This window comes from Saccostrea echinata, unplaced genomic scaffold (assembly GCF_033153115.1).
Source record: "Saccostrea echinata isolate AGI-Se365-2 ecotype Australia unplaced genomic scaffold, CSIRO_AGI_Sech_v1 ptg000083l, whole genome shotgun sequence".
NCBI lineage: Eukaryota > Metazoa > Mollusca > Bivalvia > Ostreida > Ostreidae > Saccostrea > Saccostrea echinata.
This window is the reverse complement of record NW_026889832.1, coordinates 1,420,749-1,429,507: the sequence shown is the minus strand read 5'-3', so window position 1 is coordinate 1,429,507 and position 8,759 is coordinate 1,420,749. Positions and strand designations below refer to the sequence as shown.

Here is an 8,759-nt window from a genome sequence, read left to right as displayed (position 1 = left end):
CAAGGAAAATTTGACATAATTGAGATTTAATTTTTCACCTTCATGTTTGTCACTCTATAGGCTTTTCGCTCGACATGTTCATCCATCTTCTTTCAGTTATATATTTTTCACACCTTACATTGTGTGAAGAAACAGTGAAAATTGCCATGTTGATTTTACACTAGAAAGAACTTACCATTCTGCATTTGATAAGAAAACAATAAAAAACTTTTTCTTTACTCACGTGCGTGACGCACTGTATGCATGCACCGTGTATGATTCATACAGCATGCATACATTAAACATAATCATGTGGTCACGAGAAACAATTACTCTTACTGAATTGCAAGGGTTAGCACCGATTCATTATTTCCCCCTAAAATTATCTAAATACATATTATTGTTTTAAATGAGTAATGTAGATTATATAATAATGATTATATACAGTATGTCTTTTCACTGCGCATGTGTAATTGATGCTGAAAAGACTATTTCTGTCAAGACTAAATTTGTAGATGTTTATAATACCTTGTTGTGAGTATTTTTCAGGACTTTATATATATCAAATTTTATGTCTTGCTCAACTTTAACCTTATATTTTTGTGTATAACTACATTTACTAGGTGGTCTACACAAAATTACGTAATTAATCGAATTTCCACACCCACCTGAATCGTTTGTATTATCTTATAATATGTTCAGTGTAAGGTCAGATTGTTATGTAGATTATAATTTGTTTCTGTCAGTGTAATTCTTGTGACTTTCACTTTCATTCAATTTTTTTTATGAAACATTCGATGTTTGTGGTCAGAGTCGTTCAAAGAATATCTCATTATATACTCCGACATTCAGACCTGTAAATGTATGACAAGGGCAAAAGATAGCAAACTCTGGAATTATACGTAACTTGAAATAACGATCGAAAGTTCAATTACAAATCGTAAAATTAATGTTCATAAAGATTGAGAAGGATAACACTACACTGAAATTTGTCATTTACCGATTAATTGTCACCTGAAATGCTTTACAAAACAGTAACAATGCCGTTGAATTTTTACCTAATAACTTAAGAAACTATAAAGGAATGCTTTCTGTATTGTCCAGCTTCTTCACAGATTCTACAAAGTTTAATTAATGTAAGTCTTTTATATGAGTTGATAAATGGATCATAGGACGTCAAGGTTGTGGTTTTCCCATGAGTTATATTAATATTCAACTTTTAGGATCCACCTGATAACCTCGAGAGAGAGAGAGTTAGAGAGAGAGAGAGAGCTTTTCAAATTTTCAAGAGAGAGACTAGTTTCAAATTAATCAAGAATTGCAACTCTTACAGCATAAACTTTTTCAAGAGCACAAGAATGAATTGTCTTTCTTGAAAGTAGTAAAAGCAAACTAGATGAGAAAAATGGAAACTCGCACAATACAGTTTTGCCTTATACAATTACTTAACCATCTAATCATTTTTCTTGTCTAAGCATGTTCGAGGATTTTTTTAAAGACTTGTTCAAGAATATAGAACAATCATTTGCCAAACAGCTTAACTTGAGCATGGCAGTCTCTGCCTTGCATACTGATTAAATTCATTTGATGCATGGCAGACTCATCATGACAAATACAGGAATCACTGGATTATGTTCTACTTGCATGTATCTGGTGTCTTTTACATAAGCTGGTCAACATTCAGTTATGTATGACTTGGTTATACAAAACTACACAATTAATGTTTTTTTTTTAGGTCAATGTGATGAATCAGCCACCTGAGGAGTACATTATTCACCGAGCCTGAAGGGCAAGGTGAATATTGTACTTCGATGGTGGCTAAATGATCGTATTGACTGAAAATCAGCAATAATAATTGTTTTTTATTTGATTTAATGATACAAACTCATTAAGCAAACCGTGATATGTTTTGTCCTTTTGTTCCAAATTGTTGTTTTGGACCAATTGTTCTAAGTATTCTGTGATAACTACTGTTTTTCAAACTGAGAAAAAATTATAAATAAATTATTAATGTGAATCATATATGAGCATTTATTGTGTTTATCAGATTTCCTTAATGCTTGAAAAAAGTTTATCAAAGAATTCCCAGTTTGTCTCATCTCAGCGGTTGATACCAGTCCTATTACATGTACAAATCCATCTGAGTCTTTGGAATTTTCACTGTCTGAGGTCTGGCAACTCCAAATATTAACTTCAACCCTACAATATATATATTCACCTTAAGTAATGTACATTTTCAACTTTTTTCTTAGACATAAAAATAAAATAATTTTTATCAACAATTTGTAGCATTACTGAGAAAGTCCACTATTTCTAAAAATTTTGATCACCTATTGTGGCTCCAACCATGTCAACTTTTTTACATTTTTGAACATCACTTTTTAACTACAATCATTGGATCAATTTTAACTAAGCTACCTCAACTCTGCTGGATATTCAAGGGGTCACAATGTTTTATGAAGGAAAATAATCAATAGTAAAAATTGGGGTGGGATTTTAAAATCTTTTCAAGAATCATGGAGCTAGATCACTTATACAGCAGCTTCCTTAAATAAAAGCATACTTGCCACCCCTCTCACATTCTGTGGCTCACACCCGCAAAATAATAGAGAGGTTTAGCAAGCTCACTTGTATGTGTACATGTACGTGTAAACTACAAGTTAGAATTACATGTACACGTTTACATTATTTTTCTCGTTTTGCAAAGTATAAATTGTACGTGTACTTGTAAGTGTTTTAAATGTAAAAGTGCTTAACATTAAAAAAAAAATAGAAAACAACATTAAATTTTATATGCATATCACCCTTTTAAATGAATATATGCTTATATTCATAAGAAAAAGAATGAAAAGAGCTCTCATAATTTTGATCTGTCAAAGCTTGTTTTGAAAGTCTAGATGTTGTATATTTAACACTCTATAAAATTATATTTTTCAATTATAGACGTTTTGTTCTTTATCATGTTTATATCAGTATTAGCATTAAATCTTCAGGTTTTAGGAAAACACACACTTTTTAAAAAATAAACAGCAGTTAAAGAAATATAGGCTACAAGTTTGGACTTACGTGTACTCGGTAATCTACATGTAAGTGGATACGTGTAGAAAATCGTCATTAGCAAAACTGATGACGTAACGCACAGATTTCCTGGGGGAATCCCCTGCTACACGTACGCGTACACGTTGGTTTGCTAAACCTCTCTATTATCATTACCCACCACAACTGGTAACCGGCCACAGGTCAAATTATCCCATCTACTAACTGATTCATGATAAACTGCTACCCATCAATTATTATAAAGGAGATATTTGTAGTAATTTTGAAAGTGAAAATGAGCAATGGTCTCCGTAATCCCAAGGAAAGGCTATATATAGTAACAAATTAACAATGAAATTTGTCATTGTTTCAGCCTTTTATTAAATGTCTCAAAGAATGAAATAATTCATATATAATTATTAATAAATAGCCTTTATTAAATTAATAATATGTAGCTGAACTCATAGACAATAATTAATTCAAGAAGAGGCCCATGGACTATAATGCTCACCTGAATTACTTTACTCCAAAGATTTTAAGAAGATTTTTGTATTCCCTTGCAAAAATTGAGACAATTTAGAATCTACACATCCTCTGAAATCTTCCACATCAGTTTCACCTTCTCTGGCCCAGTGTTATTGAAAGGAAGATTTTTAAAGATTTTACCTATATAATTCAATGTAAAACTTTTATCCCCTATTTTGGCTCTCACCCTATCCTTAATTATGGGGCCATGATTTGAACAATTTAGAATTTACACTGCCACAGAAAGTTTTCACATAAGTTTCATCTGTTCTTGTCCAGTGGTTCTTGAGAAGAAGGTTTTTAAAGATTTTTCCTGTATATTTCAAGATTTTTCTTGCATATTCAAGGTAAAACTTTTGTCTCCTGTTGCGACCCATCTTAACCCCTGGGGTCATGATTTGAAGAATTTAGAATCTACACTTCTTCAGGAAGCTTTCACAAAAGTTCACCTTCTCTGTCCCAGTGGTTGTTGAGAAGATTTTTTTTTCTGTAATATTTAATTGTAAAACTTTCAAACCCTACTATGGCCCCATCTTACCTCCAGGATCACGGTTTGAACAATTTAGAATCAACACTACCTGTAAATTTCATTCTCTCTTGCCCAATGGTTCTTGAAAAGAAGATTGCTTTAATGACCCCACCCTATTTTTGTTTTTGTTTTTTGTTTTGATTACTTAAACTTGGAAGCAGGCTTGTTCCTTCATTTGAACAACTTAGAATCCCCTTTACCCAAGGATGCTTTATGCCAACTTTGTTTGAAATTGACCCGGTGGTTCTTGAGAAGAAAAGGAAAATGGGAAAAGTTTACTGGTGGGGGACAGATGCCGGACAACAGGTGATCAGAAAAACTCACTTTAGTTCTCAACTTAGTTGAGTTAAAAAAAAAATGAGATCTGAAAAAAAATGCCTTATGTGGCTTTTAGCTGAGAAATTAAAAGTAAGCATACCTACCCCAGAATCACAAGCTGAGAGTCTACACACCATCTAGATATTCGCATCATATGCACCTACAAAAAGGTTCCTTAAATTAAAAAGACAATATTTGATCTTAAAACTAAAATAAGATGTCCAAAAAAAAAAAATGAAAAAAAGAAATAAGAGGCCCATGGGCAACAACAACCTGAGTCTGAGCCAGCAAGTGATGGCATCTCAATGGGAGTGAAAAATTCTCGAAGGGAAGTTAAACGAAGCAAACAAACTAAATATTTTCTTATGGGAAACTCTGGGCGGTCCATTGTGGCCCTACTTTCAGAAATTTCAACTTTGCTTAGGGCTGTCACGCTTCCAACATTTTTCGGGTCGGGTTGGTTCTGTAAATTTTCGGTTCAGTTTTGGGTTTTTTGGTTCGGTTATTTACATCTATTTTAAACCTTAATTTCATGAATTTAACTTGAAAAATCTTTATTTGTGACATTAAATTTACATTGAAAACAAGTCTTAACCATGCGAACGTCTAGACATCGCTGTGTAGAACTACTTGGCCTACTATTAGCCACAACCTGACCATTCCTGCTCGTTTTAATAATTATCTAATACTTCCGTGACAAGTGTTTTGTCATAGAATTAACTAGATTTCAGTTGTGATGGTTATTTATCACTGTTATCGTCATCATTCCTTTGATTTCGATGCCATTTTTTGTATTGAACAGACTCTAATATATAAACCAGACCCGAACCGAAATGCGGAAAAATGGAACCGAAACCGAACCGAACAACTTGGACTGCGATTCTCGGTTATTTCGAGTACTCTTGACAGCCCAAGCTTTGCTGGCCATGTGATTCTTGAGAAGAATGTTTTTAAAAGATGCCATTAAATTTTCACTAATTCTTTATTACCTCCCTTTGTAAGAAAGTGTGGCCCTCTATTTGAAGATGCTTGAATCCCCATAACCCAAGGATGCTTTGTGGCAAGTCTGGTTGCAATTGGTGCAACAGTTTTGTGAAAAGTTTACAGAGAGATGGATGGACAGCTGGGCTGGACAGACCTAAGCTGGACTAAATGTAATCAGAAAAAAATAGAGAAGAAATTTTATCAGTATCTGCAGAACTCTAAATTGATTATTAAAGTTCCTATCATGGCTCAATTATCGTGATATGTATTGATATAGAAAAAGTTGTATCGTCCCAGCCCCAAAGTATGAATGCCCTAGCACCAACTATTCAAAAGTTAGTAAAGGATCAAATTTGGTAAAAGTTTGCAAAAGTGTCACACTCCAAGGTCAAGAGGTCAAATACATGTATGTTGGTATCCAAAGAAAGGTATTTTCAAAAGGAATAAACATGTAAAGTATGAAATCCCTAACTCCAACCAATCAAAAGTTATGGGCAAGGTTAAAGTTTTTGCAGACAGACAGATGGATGGGCAGAGCAAAAACTAATATGCATCCCAATCTTGGATTACAGGGCTCTCACACCACTTTTTGGGACTGGGCCCGGGGCCGTTCAAATTGGGAAATTACCATCATTTTTGGAAAATTGGGAAATCCAACATTCATAAAAAAAAAACCCTCAAATTTTGTTTTCTAGCATTTTGTCATCAATTCTGTTTTTGAATGAACTGTTAAACAGAACAAATATGGATAGGATATTTATGGAAGTACAAACAAATATGGATAGGATATTTATGGAAGTACATTGGCTTTGCTCATTATTAACTTTGAGTGTTGAAATTGTAGTTATTTGTCTTTCTGAGTGACAGTCGCTAGTCACACCTTTCTGAATTTCCTCGATCACATGGTCATCGCGGTTTTCAGATTAAGCATGAAACTGACTGGCGCAAGTGGTGCTAAGCACAGCTTACTGTTGTTTAAATAAAATGTCTATTTTATGGCACCTAGATGATGTTTTCTTGTCAATTTTACTGAGTCAGACATAATAATTCGCATTATGGCTCATTGTTACCTAAGTCCATAATAACAATAACCTGGTTCCCCGAACCAGTTTACAAATATATATGATGTGAACTAATTAATACAGTCGTACAGAGAACCTATTTGTTTCGCTTGTAAGTGTTTGTTTTTTGGCTATCAAGTTTCATTGAATTTGATTTTTTTTTAAAAATATTTTGCTACAGAAAATTGGGAATTTTACACCTTTATTTTGGGGAAAAAGGTACCTTTTTTGCATTGGGAATGGGGCCATTCAATGGCCCCAATTATAGAGAATCGAGAGCCCTGGATTACAGGGGCATTAAAAACAATCTACTAGTACATAACTTGGGAATGTTTGCATATGATTTCTTTTAGTGTGGATGGACAGAAGACAGACAAGACAAACACTATAAACCCCTGCAATATTCATGTTCGCTCATAAAAATGTTATCATTTTATTTTTTATTTTAAGTTAGAGACAGAAATAAGGGTGCTAAAAGAGACTTCAGTATTGTACCTTGGAATTTGTTTTAACAATATTCACCTATTAGTGGCTGGTGATTGGATCTATATCAGTAGGGGTGAAGAGGCTTGCCACCTGGAGTTTCTCTTGAAAGTCCAGTCACATGTCCAGTGTATGAAGCTCTAAAATAAAGAAATAAAAGTTTACAAAACAGAAACATGATCATGATAAAAATGTACATCATAAACAATACTGACTACAGTATAAACTGTCTATGTATACAAATAATGAAAATTATGCCAAAGAAAGGACCAAAGAGGCTGCATGAACATCAACACAAAAGAGGAAGTATCCCTCACAATAACGGCTTGCAATACCAAAACTCAGGAACAACAAACCCAGGCCTATTACCAGTTCCTACAAGAAGACTAAGTAAACTAGAGGTAATGTGAGCACTGCACTGCCACTCACAAATTGATAACCTCTGATCCCATATTAGTATAAAGGAAAAGTCCATATTTTGCTGTGGGAAACCCGAAATACCTGTTCAATTAAAATGTGAAATAGGAGGTGTGCAATGGCACCATATGTAATAAAGATTCTGTTAAAGAAAGCATCATTAAATTTTATTCATTGTTACAGGAGGAGTTGTGTATAAGAGATGGGACCCCCTAATATTATAGAAAGAATGGCAGTGTTTAGGTTTTGCTAATGTGCAGCCACAAATAAAAATGAATTTTTCCAGAAACCAATGCAGAGGGCTGGAGCAGTGAAATGATGCTTTTGCAATCTGGGCAAGGCAAAGCTTGATGACTCCTATGCAGTAACAGTGTTTATAGGTCACCCAAATTTGAAACTGTTCGCAGTACTTCACTAAGTTATGGATCACAAAAGACCTACAGAAGTTACTGACCTGAGGTAGATTACCACACTGGAATCATAATGGAGGGAAAAATGGCCTGGCTTGATTCTTCCATCAGATATTAGAAGTCCTAATACTGTATACAATGTTTCATGAGAAGACGCTCAAAGAAATGAGGGGATCCGAAAGGGGACATAGATCCCACACAGCTCAAATGTGGCCTTGGTTGTATCTTTTGAGAACCTGTCCAACAACAGAGGATATGTGTGGTATGCTTCTTGGCACAAATAATGAACCAGAAACAGCTGCCAATATACAACAGACCTGCAACAAAGTGAGAAAAATTACACATGATGTGAATGCAACCTGCATAATGATAATTAGACAATTTTTAATAACTTACTGAGTGAACAAAGAGGCCCACAGACCACAGTGCTCACCTGGGCTTTATGATCCTGATGAAATATTTGGATCCTACACTGCAGCCCTACTACCCACTAAAACATCAAAGGGTTTTGATTTACCTGGTAACTGAACAGATTAACACAGGGATGCTTCAATATCAATTTGACTAACATGGCTTTGCCTCTGGAGAAGAAATTTTTTTCCTGTTTACATGCATTATGTAAAATTTGATCACCAATTTTGACTTTGCTGACCCCAGGTTCCATTATCAGAAAAAATTCCTATGTTAAACTCTCATCATCTACCCCCCCCCCCCCCCCCCTTTACTCTGACCAGGATTTGTACAAACTCTACTACCTGAAGTTGCTTGCTTTTCAATATGACTGTAATCATGGCCCTGTTGTTCTGAAAGTTACCAGATGATTTGAAAGATTTTTTTTCCTATATATTTCCAGGTAAATTTGATCCCCTATTTTTGCACCACCATAGCATTAGGATCACGATTTGGAAAACTTTCATCTGCATTATCTAAGGCTATATGCATATTATTATGACAAATCTTGAACCCATCATGCATGAGAACAATTTTTTATTATTTTTCTAAATATTCACTTGTATA

The 8,759-nt window shown here is 34.3% G+C and overlaps 1 long non-coding RNA gene across 1 annotated transcript; it reads right to left on the bottom strand.

Moving 5' to 3' along the window:
• Positions 1-4,491: 4,491 nt before the first annotated feature.
• On the bottom strand, positions 4,492-8,048 carry LOC133176843 (uncharacterized). Its single transcript, XR_009719563.1, has 3 exons — positions 7,787-8,048; positions 6,955-7,055; positions 4,492-4,547 (listed from the first exon to the last, which is right to left on the bottom strand). It is a non-coding gene; the product is annotated as an uncharacterized LOC133176843 (long non-coding RNA).
• Between the last annotated feature and the right edge of the window lie 711 nt (positions 8,049-8,759).